This window comes from Bombyx mandarina, chromosome 16 (genome assembly GCF_030267445.1).
Source record: "Bombyx mandarina strain Sakado chromosome 16, ASM3026744v2".
Lineage (NCBI taxonomy): Eukaryota > Metazoa > Arthropoda > Insecta > Lepidoptera > Bombycidae > Bombyx > Bombyx mandarina.
Genome location: NC_143222.1, coordinates 6,725,877 through 6,745,549, shown reverse-complemented (window position 1 = coordinate 6,745,549; position 19,673 = coordinate 6,725,877). Strand labels below are relative to the sequence as shown.

At 37.5% G+C, this 19,673-nt stretch overlaps 1 protein-coding gene across 5 annotated transcripts in view; it reads left to right on the top strand.

The window, feature by feature from the left end:
- The window catches only part of LOC114246796 (uncharacterized), a 103,898-nt gene that overhangs the window by 34,952 nt on the left and 49,273 nt on the right, over positions 1-19,673 (top strand). For 3 of the 5 annotated variants that reach the window (XM_089733995.1, XM_089733992.1, XM_089733994.1), the window contains one exon: positions 14,798-14,821. The exons of the other annotated variants lie outside the window; for them this stretch is intronic. The gene's annotated coding sequence lies outside the window, so the exon portion shown is untranslated. The remainder of the gene's footprint in view (positions 1-14,797; positions 14,822-19,673) is intronic. 5 annotated transcript variants of the gene reach the window in all.

Here is a 19,673-nt window from a genome sequence, read left to right as displayed (position 1 = left end):
ACGAGGTCCCCGCGCCTAGGGGGCGCGCGGGGTATGTGAGACTCAACGATCTGCAGGTGTTGAGAGCAGATCGCGGGCCCAAGGATTTTAAGGCCCACCCACTAAACGACTCCCCTGCACTCTTACACCCGACGTCCGATCTCCGTCCGGGGTCAGAACCCGTTCAGAGTAGGGGGGTTCCCGCGGTCAACACTACAACCAGACACGCGGCGCCACCCCGAGGACGCCCGACCGACGGGTCGTCGAGGCGATAGTCGACGACCAACGACGTCGGTCTCCGCGGTACGGCGGCCCTACCAGGCCGCCCGGGCGGTGCCGCTGGTGTTCCGGGATACCCCACTGGGCCAGAACCAGCCTGCCGGGTCGGAACGCGATACACCGCCGACCGGGTTGCTCTTCAACAGTATGTTCGCGACGACAGCGACGACGAAAATGCGGACCGCATCGCAGTCCGCAGCCGCCGACGCGCCGTCCCGTCCTCCTGGTGCCAGCGCGCTAGAGTGACGGTAGCGTGCGGCGCAGCCTCAACCCCGTTAGGTCGCCCCGTCACCGGGAGGAGACTGCCTCCTCATAGGCCACAACTGATTACTAATAAAGAAGTGCTTGCTTTCCTGAAGCTATAATGGCAGTTTTGATTATGTCTACAAATCGCAAATGCTGAATAAAATTGCTTAGGTCGATGGACAAGCTCACGGCCCACCTGGTGTTAAGTGGTTACCGGAGCCCATAAACATCTACAACGTATATACCGCGACCTATCTTGAGGTATGAGTTCTGAGGTCTCAGTTTTTACTGTACAACGGCTGCCCGACCCTTCAAACCGGAACGCATTACAGTTTCACGGTAGAAATAGGCAGGGAGATGGTACCTACCCACAAGACGTCCCATCAGCAGTAAAAACTAAAAACTAAGTAACTAGTGTTTTCTCTCTTAACTCTTTTCCTACAAACATTGTGCTATTTTACTTAGTGCGCTGTCTTTGCTGCGACTACCTTTTTAATCTAACCCTGTTGATCTGATAAGTTTCTGTCTTTCTCTAAAGCGAGCATTAAAAGAGGACAAACGATCTGTTAAGTTTCCGGCAGTCTTACTGGTGGAAGGACATCTTGTGAGTCCGCGCGGGTATGTACCACCACCCAGCCTATTTCTGCCGTGAAGTAGTAATGTGTTTCGGTTTGAAGGGCGGGGCAGCCGTTGTAACTATACTGAGGCCTTGCTGATATCTCAAGACGGGTGGCGCACTTACGTCGAAGATGTCTATGGGCTCCAGTAACCGCTTAACGCCAGGTGGGCTGTGAACTCGGACACCCAACTAAGCAATAAAACAAAAGTTTATCGTTTCTAGTCAAACGAATGACAACTTAGTATAAAGCAAAGTCGCTTTCTCTGTCCCTATATCTGTCTGCCCCTATGTATGCTTAAGTCTTTAAAACTACGCAACGGATTTTGATGTGGGTTTTTAATAGATCGAGTGATTGAAGAGGAAGGTTTATATGTATAGTAACATCCATTAAATAGTGGAGAAATAAATAATAAATTACAGTTTCCGAAGCGAAGCGAGGGCGGGTCGCTAGTACTGTTATAAAACATTCAAATACAGTTTACCAACTCACCAGATTGTTAATACTCTTAAATAAACACCTATTCACATGACAAACTAATACGCTAGATTATTATTTAATTATACAACGCAGCTCGTACAGTTATCGTTCAGCGAACGATCTATTTAAGGTTAACGATCGTCGCATCTTATATGTAGAGATATTCGACATTAACCCAGTATTTCATGATTAAATTGGCATTTATTAACGAGTTTATATACTCGTATATAAATTATGTATAGCATCGTTGAAGTACTGTTTATTAATTTAATAATTAGCCACAATAGATAGGAGAGATTACAATCGAACAAGAAATCATAGACACAAACTTATAATTGGTTCGCGGCAAAAACCAGGAAGAAGGTTTTACATTTTTTTTTATTGCCCTTGTAGTCAGACGAGCATACGGCCCACCTGATGGTGAGTGGTTACCGTCGCCCATGGACTTCAGCAATGCCAGGGGCAAAGCCAAGCCGCTTCCTACCAAATTCGTGCGATTCGTCCATGAGAATATTGTTCAACGTCAAGACTATATATTTATTTTGCCTTCAAACGCCTTAGTACATAATAGAAGCTCAAATAAATTAGAATATAAAATAAATAAGAAAGAAGCTAGTTGAAACTCCGCGCGTAGTTGGAATAGTGCCTTAAGCTACCAAAGACTAGATAGGGGAAAAAAAAGTTAAATAATGTATAAGTTTTTTAGACACTTCGCGACGAGGCCAAAAGCCTCATTGCGAGTAATTCCCAAAAAAAAGTATGTTACACATCAGGAAGCATCGTTACCAACATGATAATGTTCAAGAATGCATCGTTTCATTTCCCTATTTCCGTAATGGAATATTAAGATTTTCAAATATAAAAATTGATTGCATTTTGAACGATGTAACGAACTCGTAATTAAAAATAATACTATTAAGAATAATAATTTAATTAATTACGAGGTCGTTTTTGTTTGAACGTGAACGTATATATATTATGTATTATGAATGTGTTAGGTGTGAATTTTTCCTGGTCGTATTATCTTCATAAATCGATGTGAATCGAACATACTGGTGGTAGGACCTCTTGTGAGTCCGCACGGGTAGGTACCACCGCCCCGCCTATCTCTGCCGTGAAGCAGTAATGCGTTTCGGCTTGAAGGTGGGGCAGCCGTTGTAACTATACTGAGACCTTAGAACTTATATCTCAAGGTGTTGGCGCATTAACGTTGTAAATGTCTATGGTTCCCAGTAACACCAGGTGGGCTGTGAGGTCGTCCACACATCTAGGCAATAAAAAAAAACAATAAGAGTGGATGATTAAGTTTCGTTTTTCTTTGTAATTACGTCTTGCTAAATCCATAAGAGGCTTGCATATTCCTTATAAAGGCTGTTTTATCAAATTTTAGGTCTAACGTCATATTATTGATTGTTTTCGTTCGCAAATTACTACTCAAATTAATGAATACTTGAAAAATGTTATATATGTATAAAGAAGGACTGATTTAATTGTACTGTAATAGTTTCAGGACAAAAACGTACAAGACCTTTTGCTTTACCATAAAAAAATTAATTGTATTCGTAATGTTTATTAGTTTTTCTATTTTTAATTATTTAAATAAAACTTCACTATGTTGCTCTTTGTAACGAAGAAACGACATTTCAAGTCAATTTAATTGTAATTTAATTCCACAATTATAATTAGAAATCAATTTCACGAAACTATTTACTTGTTTTCCTCCTTTTCTAATAGCGCATATAAAGGAAATTCAAATTAAAGAAAGTACACTTCTATACATATTTATAAAGATTTTAATAGCAGTAGGCAACGGCTTGGCTCTGCTCCTGGCATTGCTGAAGTCCATTGGCGACGGTAACCACTTACCATTAGGTGGGCCGTACGCTCGTCTGCCTACAAAGGCAATAAAAAAACAAAAAAAAAACGACTTTGCTCTAGTCACGAAAAGACCAAAGAAAGATAAAAGTACCCTTTTTACATACATTGCAGGGAATAATGAAAATATTTCACACAAATACATAATATGGTAAAGCCCATTTTAAAATACAAACTAAATTTGAAATGTACAATCATTGAATAGGAATGTTTGTTCAAAAGATAAATAAATAAGAATTTCAAGAATATTTGTGTCATCTTGACTTGAGATAAGATAAACACGAAAGATTTTTTACCTTAAATGTAAGATATCATATTATGACATGTTTATTAGTATGTTAAAATTTACAGCATTCCATAGTGAGAAGATAAACTTAAATCAAAAAAAATTGTATAGAAATTCGAAGAGAGAGGAAGAGAAGTTTATTGCACACCAATACACAACACATAAGATACAATAGGCGGTGTTAACCATAAAAGCGATCCAATCCAGACAATCGCTTTTATCTAAAAAAAAAACGTGTGGCACTCGGGAACTGCCGCAGTTCATAGCTTACTTATGCAATTACAATTAGACAATGATAATTTAATATTAAAACAATAAAAAACAAGACCACGCTATATTAAACATTAATAAAAGAAAAAACCTTAACTGTCCCCTTCACACTTATAAGCTAGACCGCGCGAGAGAGAAATGGGCAGACTTTTCATGATGCGCATGCAGTGTGACGTCACGCCACGCGCTTATTCACAAACAGTACACAAGCGCAACGTGTGAATGTGTTGAACGCGAGCTACATGGTAGGCGGAGTGAGGGGTGTAAGGTTTTTTTCGTTACGGAATTTCATGATTCGGTCGCCGCGCTCAAGGCCCGCGATAAAATCTATGCAATAGCTTAAAAAAAAGAAAAGATACAGCAGGTATGTTGCAGTGTACTATTATTAACAATATTCAAAAATATCTATAAAAAAAGATACCAAACTTTTACGCACATGTTTAAAATAATGTATAAAACTACAAACAATATCCATATATGTATGTAATATTAAATCATTATATCACTGAAATACTTATGTACATACAATCAACAGTTTGCAAAACGTAAAGCATAAAAGACTTTTTAAATATGCATTTATTTTCGTTTAGTAGTTGATTTCGTTGATATAACCAAGTAAGTTTTATGTAGGTACAGTGAAATGATGAGTTATTATTGATAAAACAACTTAAACATGCGGCAGACGTGTAAGTTTTAGTACAACCATCCCAAATGGTAGTAACAGTGAAATTTTACTGCAAACAGGGTGCTAATCGTAAACACTTTACGTCTCGCCTTACAGACGCTATTTAAAAGGCAATAAAGCTGATTAAAAGTCGTTCTCGAAGCTTAGCACGCGGTTGAGTTGTTTTGTACCAATTAACACTAGACGATGGCCGAGCTTTGCTCAGTTTCTTTTTTTTTGGTAAATTGTGTTTTTTAGAAATTTTATTTAAATACGAATTACATATTGATAAAATGATGAAATATTCTAAGATCGTTTAGGCATTTTTAAGCGAACACGTCAGTTAAAAAGACACAATTAATATAAATAAACAATTCATTTTCTTGGTCTAACTTTAAAACAAACACTCATTGGCTTCGGGTGGCTTAACAACGCCATCTGCTGAAATAGCTTTAGTGTTATTGTCTTTAACGCAGTTAGTTGCTCTCAATTATGAAAAATAGTATTATTATTCGCCAATAGATGTCGGGAAGAGTCATAAAGTTGATTATTGAAAACACGAATAAAACAACATTTTCTGAAAATAAATCGTAGCTAGATCGATTTATCGCCCCCGAAATCCCCTGTATACTAAATTTTATAAAAATAGTTGGAGCGTATAAGATTAGTACCTTTTTTCAATCACTGCTAAGATATAAACGTAACACAGCTGATGCTATTATGTCACGACGCAGTGAAAATTCGTAACCCGCTCGAAGAGGACATGAACTTCTTAATCTAACGAGCACTGATACTAAGGGGCTGGCAAAGATTATAGGCTTGACAACATGAAAGATTTTACTACTGGTAGGACCTCTTGTGAGTCCGCGCGGGTAGGTACCACCACCCCGCCTATTTCTGCCGTGGAGCAAGTAATGCGTTCGGCTTGAAAGGTGGGGGCAACCGTTGTAACTATACTTGAGACCTTAGTACTTATATCTCAAGGTGGGTGGCGCATTTACGTCGTAGATGTCTATGGGCTCCAGTAATCACTTAACACCAGGTGGGCTGTGAGCTCGTCCACCCATTTAAGCATTTAAAAAAATGTTCAAATTGAAGAAAATAAAAAATCTGTAACAAAAGTCTTATTGCATGCAATTTAACGATACTTTTTTAAAAATTAATATTGACGTTCTCTCACGATCGTTCTGTAACCCTAACTAAATTCAATAGCACTTTCAAGTTTATTTTTACTATAAAATAGACAATTCATTACGTACAACCTCCATGGTTTTTTAAGGTAGTTTAATTTTATATACTTCAATAGTTTTATTGCACTGATAAATGAGGTCAATATTGAACTAAAAATCAACAAAAATGTCTTTAGATCAAATCGGAAAACCGTTGTAGTTTCAAAAGTAATAGAGCATAAATGCTGAACAACATTTGCAGTGTGGTGAGATAGCTAATTTTATTGGCATCAAAGCCTCCATCACAATTAACTTCATATAGAAATACTGGGTGTGCGTGAAAATTTATCCATATATCATTTCTATTAAAGAAATGTAATGTGAGTAAAAAAAAGTTAGAAACTAAATCAGCTATAAATAAAAGGTAGGTAGCCTATCTTTGACAATGGAATATGTAGTTCAAAATTCGTTGACATATTTATTTATTGTAAGCATACAAGTAGAAACACAACCATAATGTGTATCTGTGCTTGAACTAGGTGATAAAACCTGTACTTCAAGCAGTAGTTCTCCTCGCAAAGAATACAACAACTTTACTTAAGTACTGATATTAAAATTCAGAATTACTAGACAAAATTTAACTGATATCATAAATTGCTTAAAAGTGACATTATAAATTATAACATACGAATGGTTTGTTATGCCTAATTAAATTTTGTCTTTTTTCGTTATCGTAATAATTTGGTTAGTGTTTCAATCACGCTTAAGCTTCGCGGAAAACCTCAGGAATCATAAAAAATGCTTAGTGTCAATATTAACATTACTAACGGTAGTTCTAGAGTACATGCTCAAAATACACAGTACGGAAATTTATCATTCCATGTTGGTTGCGGAGTGGCGGTGAGCGGTCGATGACAGCACCTTGTCGGCGCCTCGCTAAAACTCCCGTCTCTTCGATTGGTACTAATGTCTGACTGAAATCATTTATTCAACGAATTAAGTCAGTAAAAGAAAGCTATTAACTAAGCTACAGAGAAGTTTTGCACCAATCAACTCTAATGTTGTTGTATTTAATATTCCTTAAATGGTTTATTAACTAATTTATCATGTTTTTTAAGCTATTGCATAGATTTTATCGCGGTCTTTGAGCGCGGCGACTGAATCAATAAATTCCGTAACGAAAATAACCGGACACCCCCTCTACGCCTACTATGTAAGTCGCGTTCAACACATTCACACGTTGCGCTTGTGTAGTGTTTGTGAATAAGCGCATGGCGTGACGTCACACTACATGCGCATCATGAAAATTCTGCCCATCTCTCTCTCGCGCGGTCTAGCTTATGAGTGTGAAGGGACAGTTATGTTTTGCTTTTATTAATGTTTAATATAGCGTGGTCTTGTTTTATTATTGTTTTCATCTTAATTATCATTGTCTAATTATATTTGCATAAATTGATAAAAAATGCTATGCAATAGCTTTACCGCGGCAGTTCCCGAGTGCCACACGTTTGTTTTTTCTTTCACGATCTGTTTACTCTAACGTCAATAGTACTGGCTAATCTGACAGAGACATTGTCCCACAAAAATTGTACAAAATTTACCGTCGATCATGTTGTAGACATTTAAGCTTTTACTAAAAACATTAATCGGAGTGAGCTATGAATAGTGCGGAAATTGAAAAAAATATCCCAATAAATCAATTCATTCTCAAGTGATACATTTACTAATGATTAACGCGTTATGTTTAATTTTTATAGACAGTTTATATAGACAAGAGATCTTTAAATGGGGCTCCGTATACAGTCGGCCATTTTGTTCACACATCAAAACGCTCCCGCGTAGGATCCTGATTAGTCCCGTTACATTCCACCACAGCCTGGACCGGTTCGTCCTGTTAACTAGATCTTGTACCAGGAAGTATTTGCAGACCTTGAATTGGCTAACGATAATGAATGTACAATTTTCTGCAAGTAAACGTAATCAATATATTAATACGTGAAGCAAAACTTGGTATCGCTTTTTACGAAAATTGCGCGGACGGAGGAGTATCAAAACTCCCACACTTTTTTAATTTTGCATAGAAGATACATTAATCATAAAAAGAAAATTACACACACTACCATGTATTTGGCACAGTACACATATATAAATACCTACCCTTCATTTATTGTCAAACTTCTGTTATTGTTTAAAGTCTGTTCTCAAATTGAAAAAAGATATTATTATTTGTCTATGTCTATAGTGTAGTCTTGGCGGAATCTGTGATAGTGTGATATAGTCGAATTTCGACTACCGGAGGAACACTAGTCAGATTAATACGTGCATGACATGTTCGTAGGATCGAACACTGACCGAACTTATTCATTGCTAATTCTTTTGTCTCACAATTAATTTAATAACATAAATGTGTCGCGATGCCGTAAATAGTAGATCAGTAATGGCTTAGCTGTAAGAAGGGTGCAGTGTATATTATTATCCAACCGATTTTTGTTTATTGCTTAGATGGGTGGACAAGCATACAGCTCACCTGTGTTAAGTGTTAAGTGGTTACTGGAGCTCATAGACATCTACAACGGCTACCCCACCCTTCAAACCGAAACGCATTACTGCTTCACGGCAGAAATAGGCAGGGTGGTGATACCTACCGTACGGACACACAGGAGGCTTTTTTTATTGCTGTTGTAGGCAGACGAGCATACGGCCCACCTGATGGTGAGTGGTTACCGTCGCCCATGGACTTCAGCAATGCCAGGGACAGAGCCAAGCCGCTGCCTACCGCTAAATACTCTCCACAAGCCTCGTTTAAAGAAGGACATGTCATAGCGCTCGGAAAACACTGTGGAGGGGAGCTCACTCCATAGCCGGATGGTACGTGGCAAAAAAGACCTCTGGAAACGCACTGTGGATGACCGCAGTGGCTCTAGGTAGTAAGGATGAACTCTACTCCGGTGGCGGGCGGTGTGATGATAAAAACGAGATGACAATATCATCTCGAACAATTCCTCAGCGCACTTCCCATGGAACATTCGGTACAAAACACAGAGGGAACCGAAGTCCCTCCGCAGACCCAGAGGTTCCAAACGATCCGTGAGAACAGGTTAATAGAATCCTACCACCGAATTGAAGAAATCTTCACATAAAGGGAAGCTGCATTTTAATAACATTTTATTTGAGCTACAAATCGTTCGACACTTCGCAAAGAACTTATACACAAACAGTTTCTCACTCCAATCAATAACTTTATCGAACTAATTGTCATAGAAAAAGAAAAGAATCAGTGAAACAACTCTTTCATCGACTTTCGCTTCCCGGCATTTCGAATTTAAATAACTAAACATCGCTTGCAATATGCGTGGTCCAATACAAAGTTTTCACTATTAATTTATCACGTAGTCCATAGGTAACCAGCGTTCGATGATTAGCATAACGATAAATATAAATACAATTGCACGAGACCGCGTGTGCTTTCACGCGAATGCTGTGTCGTGTGATACATTACAACTATTTACAAGCAAGCCTAGTTCGATCGTCTATGTTTAAGATAGTATGTATTACTATAGATAAGTATACTTTGATTTTAATCTCTCGATTTTAAAATGTCATTAGTTTTAATTATTTCAGCCTTGTAAAAAGAAAAAAGAAAAAAAACTTTTTCGAATTCGTATCTTCTTGTGATGAATTTAAATATTGTCTCTTAAGATTGAATTTTATTGTTCTATTTTCAATATGAAGGAATTTTGAAGAAATTTCGATCAATTGTTTTTTCATTCAGAAAAGTAATACTTTCATTTATTTATGATAAATATTGTATAATATGGAAAAAAAGTCTTCTACAAAAATACAGTTACCTAGGTTATTAGGTTTGGTCATCATTCGTATGCTAATATTTATGCGTAATTTGTAACAACGTAGACTTCTTAGAATTAATTACTTTCCTACATTTTTTCTTTCTAGCTAGAAAAGGTCTATGAGTTTTATAAGTAAAGTAAAAGTGGTTTATAGTCACTTATCTGTCTGTCTACAAATAACAGATTTTAAGACAGGAAGCGAGCTTTAACTGTATGCGTCATATTTGCAAAAGTAACCGTGCTTTGTGCCTTCTCACCTTTTTCGGAGTTGAATCTTCTCCACTGGTTTCTTGCATGTTAATCTCGGTCAAATAAAAACTATAACAGACAGAAAGTTTAACTGGCAATACAATGTAATACTAGTATTAATTAATCTATACATATAAATAAAAGTAGAGTGTCTGTTTGTAGTATTGAAATAACCGCTTTTTACCACATGCATATGAATATATATACGGTACATACACCAAAATAACATTTTTTACAATTTTTGTCTGTCTGTCTGTCTGTTTGTTCCGGCTAATCTCTGGAACGGCTGGACCGATTTTGATGAGACTTTCACTAATAGGTTGCTGATGATATAAGGAGTAACTTAGGCTACTTTTTAGACTAGCTTCGCCCACGGCGCCACCCGCAGTTATTGTCGTACCGCGCGCAACGTGGCGGGCTTCGCCTATCAATCAATAATAAAATTTAATGTTTCCGAAGCGAAGCGAGGGCGGGCCGCTAGTATAGTATAAATTAATGTAGTCTTCAATACATTTAGTTGGTTAGTGTAAACGAAATGAAAACATCACCTTAACAATACTTTTTGTTAATTTCATTTTCATGTTTAGTACATTTACAAACGTGTTAATGTGACTTGAATTTCGCAATGATTATTACTTATATATCAAAGAAAATGTGTTCTTATAAAACACGTACATATCAATAAAAATATACACGGTATTAATAAAGGACGTGTGTTGATAGTTTTAATTACCTACTAAATTGCTTAATTTAATAATCCTTAAAGAAATTTATTGTGTTGGTGTTTTCTTCTCGGTAATAAGTTTTTACTGCCGAGGTGAAAGCTGTTTACTTTTTACCTTGGATTTCATATAATCATCATAATCTTGCATTTATTTTTGAAAACACAAATTCTTATTTATTAATTTGAAATTGAATATTCTTACAAGTGTTTTCTTTTGTTGAAAATTTACGGAAAGCTTTATTTAAATATGACGAAACTTTAAATGGTAAATATTTACATGCTTTGCTTGAAACTGTGTTTAGAAACTTGAGCTTCTATAATGCAATATTTTTTTATTTAAAATTACAGAACTGTGCTCCAAAATGTTTGAATTAATCTTGTTTTAAAATCTAAATCTATACTTATATCTATCTACAGTGGTTTTTTTCAAATCTGACTCTATACTTAACTCTATCTATCTACAGTGGATGTTACGGATGTTCCGTTATAACTACTAAACCTTACATCCGATTGACTTGAAACTTGGTATCCATGTAGAAATACATGTACTTAATGAATAGGCTAATATTTATATGAACGTTGGACTCCCTACACCATTTGCGGGGGCGGTAATGATGAGAATCTTCGTGGGGGTGAGAAATAATAATGTTAATTTTAAATGCCCAGCGAAGCGGACGGGTACAGCTAGTACTTAAATAAATGCATGCATAGTATAAAAAGTGTAGAAAACCGAGTCTTTGTATCAAACACATATACCAGGCCTTATCTCTAGAGACCGTTGCACTCGCTAAGATTTTAATCCACCTCAGCACAGGTTTTCACTTCTCGTTCGTTATGTAGGTAAATTTATAGCGGATTTTTTTTTTATTGCTTAGATGTGTGGACGAACTCACAGCCCACCTGGTGTTAAGTGGTTACTGGAGCCCATAGACATCTACAACGTAAATGCGCCACACACCTTGAGATATAGTTCTAAGGTCTCAGTATAGTCACAACGGCTGCCCCACCCTTCAAACCTAAACGCATTACTGCTTCACGGCAGAAATAGGCGGGGCGGTACCTACCCGTGCGGACTCACAAGAGGTCCTAACACCAGTAATTACGCAAATTATAATTTTGCGGGTTTGATTTTATTGCACGATGTTATTCCTTCACCGTGGAAGTCAATCGTGAACATTTGCTGAGTACGTATTTCATTAGAAAAATTGGTACCCGCCAGCGGGATTCAAACACCGGTGCATCGCTCGATACGAATGCACCGGACGTCTTATCCTTTAGCCACGACGACTCCCATTACACATGTTAGTTTTTTTAAAGGCAACGTAAATTTTAATGAAACTATTAAGATACATTTTAACGTTTATACAGTCAACAATGTTGGTAACGCGGAAGGTTTATCTATGCATGTTTAAGGAAGTAGAATGCGTTCAGTTTTACGTCACGCGAATTTTAATGTTTTCAAAAATAAACACCGTCAAGGATCAACTTTCTAAATTCATCGTTTTGTAACACAAAGCTGTGAAGATTATGTTGAAGATTACGGTTTAACGGCCGTCTGGTGTAGTGGTAAGTGACATGGTCACTACACAAGGGGGTCGCGGGTTCGAACCCCGCCAAGGGAAGATATTTGTATGATAAATATAAATGTCTTTTCCAAGGTTATGGATGTATATTAAATATATATAGTGTATAATAAAAATCTTACATTTATTTCCGTTATCTGGTACCTGTAACACAAGTTCTTTACGAACTTAACACGGGACCAGTTAACGTGGCGTGATTGTTAGTAAAATATTTTAAAAATATGTTTGATGAAGACATGTCCCGCGGTTTCACTCGTATTCGATTTGTAATTACGATACAATTCAATTGGTGAAAATGTACAAAGTAATGATTGGGCTATTATGTATGTATCCAGTTGAAATAATACGAAATCAAACTTTAGATCCTTCGGTATGTAAAATTAAGAACCAATGAAAAAACTTACATAATCCTTATATTTATATTTTTTTCCATACGCAATCGCCGATAGCCTAAAGGGGCTATTCTAGCTACTCACTGCCCTCTTATCGTGGCGGCTGTTAATTACATACAGACGACAGGCAACGCAAAGCCACATTCCCGATCCTGCGTACAGAATGGAAAACGGTCGACGTCGCCCCAAACACGTCATTTCGGATCCTCCCGATCCACTAACGGTGCTATTAGGTACCTCAAGCACCGGTCGTCGTTCTTGTCGAACCCGTCGCTTGCGACGAAGGCCTCGACGAGTAAATTAACCCTCAGACACAGCCCACTGAGTTTCTCGCCGGATCTTCTCAGTGGGTCGCGTTTCCGATCTAGTGGTAGATTCTGCGAAGCACGGCTCTTGCTTGGGTTCGTGTTAGCAACGTCATCAGGTTTGAGCTCCGTGAGCTCACCTACTAGTTAAGGTTACGCTGATATAGCCTCTCAAGGCTCTCAGATTAGGTAGAAAAAAAAGCAAAGCCACCGTCGCCCGAAGCACGTCTTGCAACCCTAGCAAGAGCAGTTCTTCGCTGAATCTACCACCGGATCGGAATCGCGACCCACTGAGCAGATCCGGCGAGAAACTCAGTGGGTTGTGTTTATGGGCTAGTTCGCACGTCGAACGATGTCGCACGACGAGTTCGATGAAAACGGTGACCTTTATTATCTATACTAATATTATAAAGAGGAAAGATTTGTTTGTTTGTTTGTATTGAATTGGCTCCGAAACTATTGAACCGATTTAAAAAATTATTTCACTGTTGGAAAGCTACGCTATCCCCCGGTGACATAAGCTATATTTACTATATTTTTAAAAAATATAGGGATCCTTACTTAAACTCCAATAATACATTATTGTATACCTAATGTATAAAAAAAATACCTAAAATTTTTTACATCGCGTACGCTACTAACCAAGCGAAGCCGGGGCGGTCCGCTAGTAATAGATATATGTATACGGCGTTGCCCGAATTATATCATGTTTACTATTATAAAAAGTTCAATAAATTAATATTATATACCACAACAGTATAAATAAAAATTAGCGTTTTTTGGATGGGGTAACATAGCATTACTATTTGGAGTACCCGTTTCACAATGCAACAGAGACTTCGACCACGAGGTTGGTACGGAATTCATGACCATTTTACAGTCGGTAAATAATAAGCTATAGACACTATGGAATGAGCTCCCCTCCACTGTGTTTCATGAGCGCTATGACATGTCCTTCTTCAAACTAGGCTTGTGGAGAGTATTAAGTGGTAGGCAGCGGCATGGCTCTGCCCCTGGCATTGCTGAAGTCCATGGGCGACGGTAACCACTCACCATCAGGTGGGTCGTATGCTCGTCTGCCTACAAGGGCAATAAAAAATAAAATAAAACACTAAGCCTGAGTTTGGCCACCTTCGAAAGAAGAAAAGCTAAATTTGAAGAGTTTCGTTGGCTCATCTGTAGCACAGATTAACTCTGGTGAAACATAGATACCATGTATTGTCCTACCACCATATTTACAGGAACTAGTAGTATTACAATAATTGTTCTTTTTCTCCACCTTATCCCACTAGGTGGGGTCAACACAGCTAATTTTTTTCGTTCATTCTCTTCTATCAGCCGTCATCACACTCCTCTCTCTCTCATATCGTCATTCACACACTACGTCCATGTATTCTTCGGTCGACCTCTTCCCCCTCTACCTTGCACTACCATTTCCATACATCTCCTAGTCCATGCAGTGCAGTGCTAGTATTACAATGTGTATAGCATGTCTATACTCATAATGAAAAAGTTACTTAGTAACATACTGTACAATTGTTATATTGTGTGTAATATAATCATAGGTAATTGCCTCCCTTATCTCCGGTCATCGACCCCACCGTTAATATTATACTATTCAGCACTTACGTAACCTATATCTAAATGTGTTTTCATTGGGCGTTCTCGGGTTCAGCTGTTTTATGCGCCTCGTGCGAAAATTCATAACAATATCTTTATTCTCTTAGTCAACCTAAAACCCAATAACGGATTTATTTTGGTGAAATAAAAACTATCGTCTGATTTGCGTCACGAATAAACTTTATTTAATAATCAATTTTTATTGTTTCAGATTTACAATTACTCATAATTGAAGGTAAGTCATCGATAAAACTAATTAACAATTTTACTGCATACTCTTTGACTACTTGAATGGAGAAGGAAGGCGGGATATGACGCGATGGATTTCCGGTACGGAAGTTATATCATTTTGTATTATTACCGGTCAAGAGTAGAATAGCTAAGGTTTTTTAATGCTTTCAATGTTAGATAATCGTTTAGCTATTGTCGAATAAATAGATTTTACATGAGGCTTCGCTTGCATTAATAATGAAAATAAATATAATATAAAAATATCCCTCGGAAATAGTACCTTTTTCGTAAAAAGATATACCCTGGGTCCTTTTTTGTATCACTGAGAACGTGTATACAAAATTTCATAATTTTCGGTTGTGTAATTAATTAATAAAAGCATAATGAACATACAAATGCTTTTTTTTTTTTTTCTACCTTAGCTGATAGCCTTAGGGGCCATTTCAGCGTAACCCTAACGCTTGTAGGTGAGCTCACGGGGCTCAAACCTGATGACGTTGCTAACACGAACCCTAGGAAGAGCCGTGCTTCGCAGAATCTACCACCGGATCGGAAACGCGACCCACTGAGAAGATCCGGCGAGAAACTCAGTGGGCTGTGTCTGGGAGTTAATTTACTCGTCGAGCCCTTCGTCGCAAGCGACGGGTTCGACGAGAACGGTGACCGGTGCTTGAAGTACCTAGAAGCATCGTTAGTGGATCGGGAGGATCCGAGATGACGTGTTTTGGGCGACGTCGACTGCTTTCCATTCTGTCCGCAGGATCGGGAATATACAAATGCATTGTAATAATATAGTTCGCAATAAATTCCTTAAATCTTTTTATCTTCTCCAATCGTCCATGATTCATCTGGGATTGTTTGCTCACATATTATCGTCAAAGTAATTGAGGGTTATGCGCGTATAGTATATATAAAGCTCAAAATCCATGCCACAATTGCAAATCATGGCCGAATTTTACCGACAGTATAAAATAAATATAGAAATATTTACGAAACTGGGTTTCATCATCAAAAGTCTTTCGTTATAAGTCAATCATAATAATCTAGCGCCCACAAAACCAATTGCCGACGGTGCATGTTATCTTTACAAGAATTTAATATTAACATTCTAATGGCGTGTTCTTTTTAAATTACGTCTATTTAGTCGCGAGGTTAAAATATTCATTAAAACAGAGTTGGTTGCGTGCATGTATTCCAATAGAATTATTATTGTAATAAAGAAGTTTTCTTGTCGTATTAAATCTGAATAACATTTTGAAACGGGGTAACGACCGGGATAAGCGTGATGATATTTCGTCAGCTACTGTGACATAGAAAACAGGTTGCGTATATTATTAGATTCTCGACATCGACGGATTAAAGGTATATGATATGCATAAGGTATATGCAAAAATCGCTTTTATTTCGGGATTTTTATTAAATGTACGACCTCAACTTAAAAATGACGCAATGCCAAAATAAAGAATAAGACAAAGAGAAACGTCGTACAACATTCGTAAATTTCATTATCTTAATATATAACTGAAGTTTTTTGGAACTTGCTCAAATATCATTTAAAGTAGGACATGTCATAGTTACTTACTGCTTACTGGTGGTAGGACCTCTTGTGAGTCCGCGCGGGTAGGTACCACCACCCTGCCTATTTCTGCCGTGAAGCAGTAATGCGATTCGGTTTGCAGGGTCGGACAGCCGTTGTAACTATACTTGTGACCTTAGAACTTATATCTCAAGGTGGGTGGCGCATTTACGTTGAAGATTTCTATGGGCTCCAGTAACCACTGAACACCAGGTGGGCTGTGAGCTCTTCCACCCATCTAAGCAATAAAAAAAAAGTTCTTGAGACATTCTCTTTGTTATGGAGGGAAATTGTCGGAAATAAAAAAAAAATCCGGAATTCAGTTATGGATAAACGTAAAGGTATTGGGGTTGAAATCTGACCCGGTGCTTGGTGGTGGGGTAGTAGAACAAAGCTGATGGAATCATCTCGAGAAAATTAACGGAGCACTGTTTATACAATATCTAAATGTAGACCCAAATCGACTATTTCACCCAAGACAAGTATTTAGTCCACCATTTGCATTTAAGTAAAAGTATTTTATAAAAAGTATCATAAAGAACGGAATCAAGTTTGTCTTTCGATACTGTTCGATGAATATATTTCAACTGGCAAAGCTATTCCGACCAGTTTTTAAATGAGACCACACCTAAATAATCGGGTTAGAAGACTTTAACCATATTTCATAGGATGTGCCCATTGTTGTGTCTCAACGAGTTTACCTTACGATCAGTAACGACTTATTGTCTATGACTGGGGTAGTGTATTTATATAATCTATATATTACTCTTGGACGAATGACTGTGTTCCTTTTGCCAATAAAATTTCATAGTAAATGTTGGTTGTTTCACTGTTTTACGGTCGCATGCATGCTACGAATCTATTTATAATCTAAAATAAGAAATGGCTTGGATTTGATAGTGACCGAAAAAAAAAAACCTTGTAAATTGTCATGTCATATCATCATCTGAGAAAATAACTTTTTTTGTTATCTCTATAACACATTTCCGAAATCAGTCTCGCAAAATATTACTGCTATTATTTAGCGAAAATTTCGCGTTTGTTACTTTCAAGGCTGTGTGATTACATCACAGTTAAGTGTGACGCGTAACGGTCGGCGCCGCCCTGGCTAACGGTTCACCAGGGCTGCCAATATAATTAGAACAAAACTGTTTAATTAGTCAACTTCTTATTGGAAACTATGAATACGTTGTCAATTTTAATGCGCTTAAATCATCTTATTGATTAAATTTTTAAATCACCTTATATTAAAACAAATACAACATAGTTTAACAAAGGCAATGCAAAAATAGAAAATAAAATTAGTCGCATTTACTATGTACTAAATTTATAAGATTTTTTAGAACATATAGGTAGGGCATTATTGAAATACTAGACGGAGTTTACGTGTACCCAATCCTTGGTAACATTGAATCTGTCAAACTGACGTAACGTGACGTTAATAATTGTCATTACACCATAGACCTATATAGTAGGGACACGACATATTGTTCTATACGTACAATTGCTTATATAAATAGCACCCATTTTGAAGGCACATACATAAACATATATCTATCTCGTTCTTACTCAGCACGTTAACTCGCAGGAAAACAATAAAACAGTATTTCAGTGCGTACATAAAATGAAACATGAATATACGTAAATGTCTCCGTCTCCGTCTAATGAGGCCGAAAATCCGCCATGTTTAGCGCGCCAAATGTCATTGTCACGTCAGTTCGGCCGTCTGTTTTGGGTTGTACATTATTTATTGACTTTGATATCGATTTAATATGATTGCTTATATAAAATTTCTTATTTTATCATGCTTAAAACATACAAAAATAATAATTAAAACATATTTTATAGGATCTCAAGAAAGTCGTCGGAACTATTTAAATAAAATAGTTTTATAACACTATTGTCAACTCGTTAAATATTTAATAATTAAGTGATTTTAGAGAGGAAGTCACAAGGAATGACGTTTGTAATTTTATTAACGAATAAATGTTCTGTAGGTGTTTTTTTTATCAGGCGGTCCCTTGATAAGTTTAAAATTTGAATCACTCTCAAGCGAGACTCTCAGCAAAACAATTAAAATAGATTGTAATAGTCTAAGAAAAACACGTACTCAAAATACGATAACATTCAGCATGCTAGAAATGGGCAGATGGCACTGTACTACGCCATATCTTTATGTTTTGCGGCAAACGACAACTTTATAAAATCAGTGTAGCAAATTTTAAAAATCGTCATATCGTTTACTTGGCAAATTTGAAGCACGAACTCGTCTTAGATTTCACTTAATATCTAAATCACATCATCTTTGCACATAACAATATACTTACTTCCTATTAAAGTATAAATTCTACAAATACATTCACTCAAGCTCGATAATTTTACGAATGGGTATATTGTTAAACTAAGATCTTTATATTCAATGCGTTGATGGGTAAACTTGCGTATGATTCTAGTTTTTATGAACCTATTCTTTTAATGTTTTATGAACCTACTGGTGGTAGGAACTCTTGTGAGTCTGCACGGGTAGGTACCAGCACCCCGCCTATTTCTACCGTGAAGCAGTAATGCGTTTCGGTTTGAAGGGTGAGGCAGCCGTTGTAACTGTACTTGAGACCTTAAAACTTATATCTCAAGGAGGGTGGCGCATTTACGTTGTGGATGTCTATGGGCTCCAGTAACCACTTAACACCAGGTGGGCTGTGAGCTCGTCCACCCATCTAAGCAATAATAAAAACCAAGTTTTTTTAGTTAGTTTTATGAACCTAGTTTTCAACGTAGATGCCGCCGCGCACCTTGACACATGAAGTAGATATCGTCATTGTATTGTGTATAACGGCTGTTGCACCCATCAAACCGGAACGCTTAAGTGATTCGCGGCAGAAATAGACGGTACTTAGCCACGGTGTTTCCCGAGGGCTATGACATGTCCTTCTTCAAACGAGGCTTGTGGAGAGTATTAAGCGGTAGGCAGCGGCTTGGCTCTGCCCCTGGCATTGCTGAAGTCCATGGGTGACGGTAACCACTCACCATCAGGTGGGCCGTATGCTCGTCTGCCTACAAGGGCAATAAAAAAAAAAGTTCAGCCGAGTGACGTATCTCTGGATCATGTTGAAGCATCACGCTGTAGAAGCCTTCTGCAGGACAGGGGTATTTATAAAGACCGCTTAGAAAGTTTATATTACTCATTCATATCATATCACTCACATCATATCATTCATATCACTCATTCAATACTCCGATTCTCTTAACCATAATTCGGGCAGGAACTGTGCGAAATATC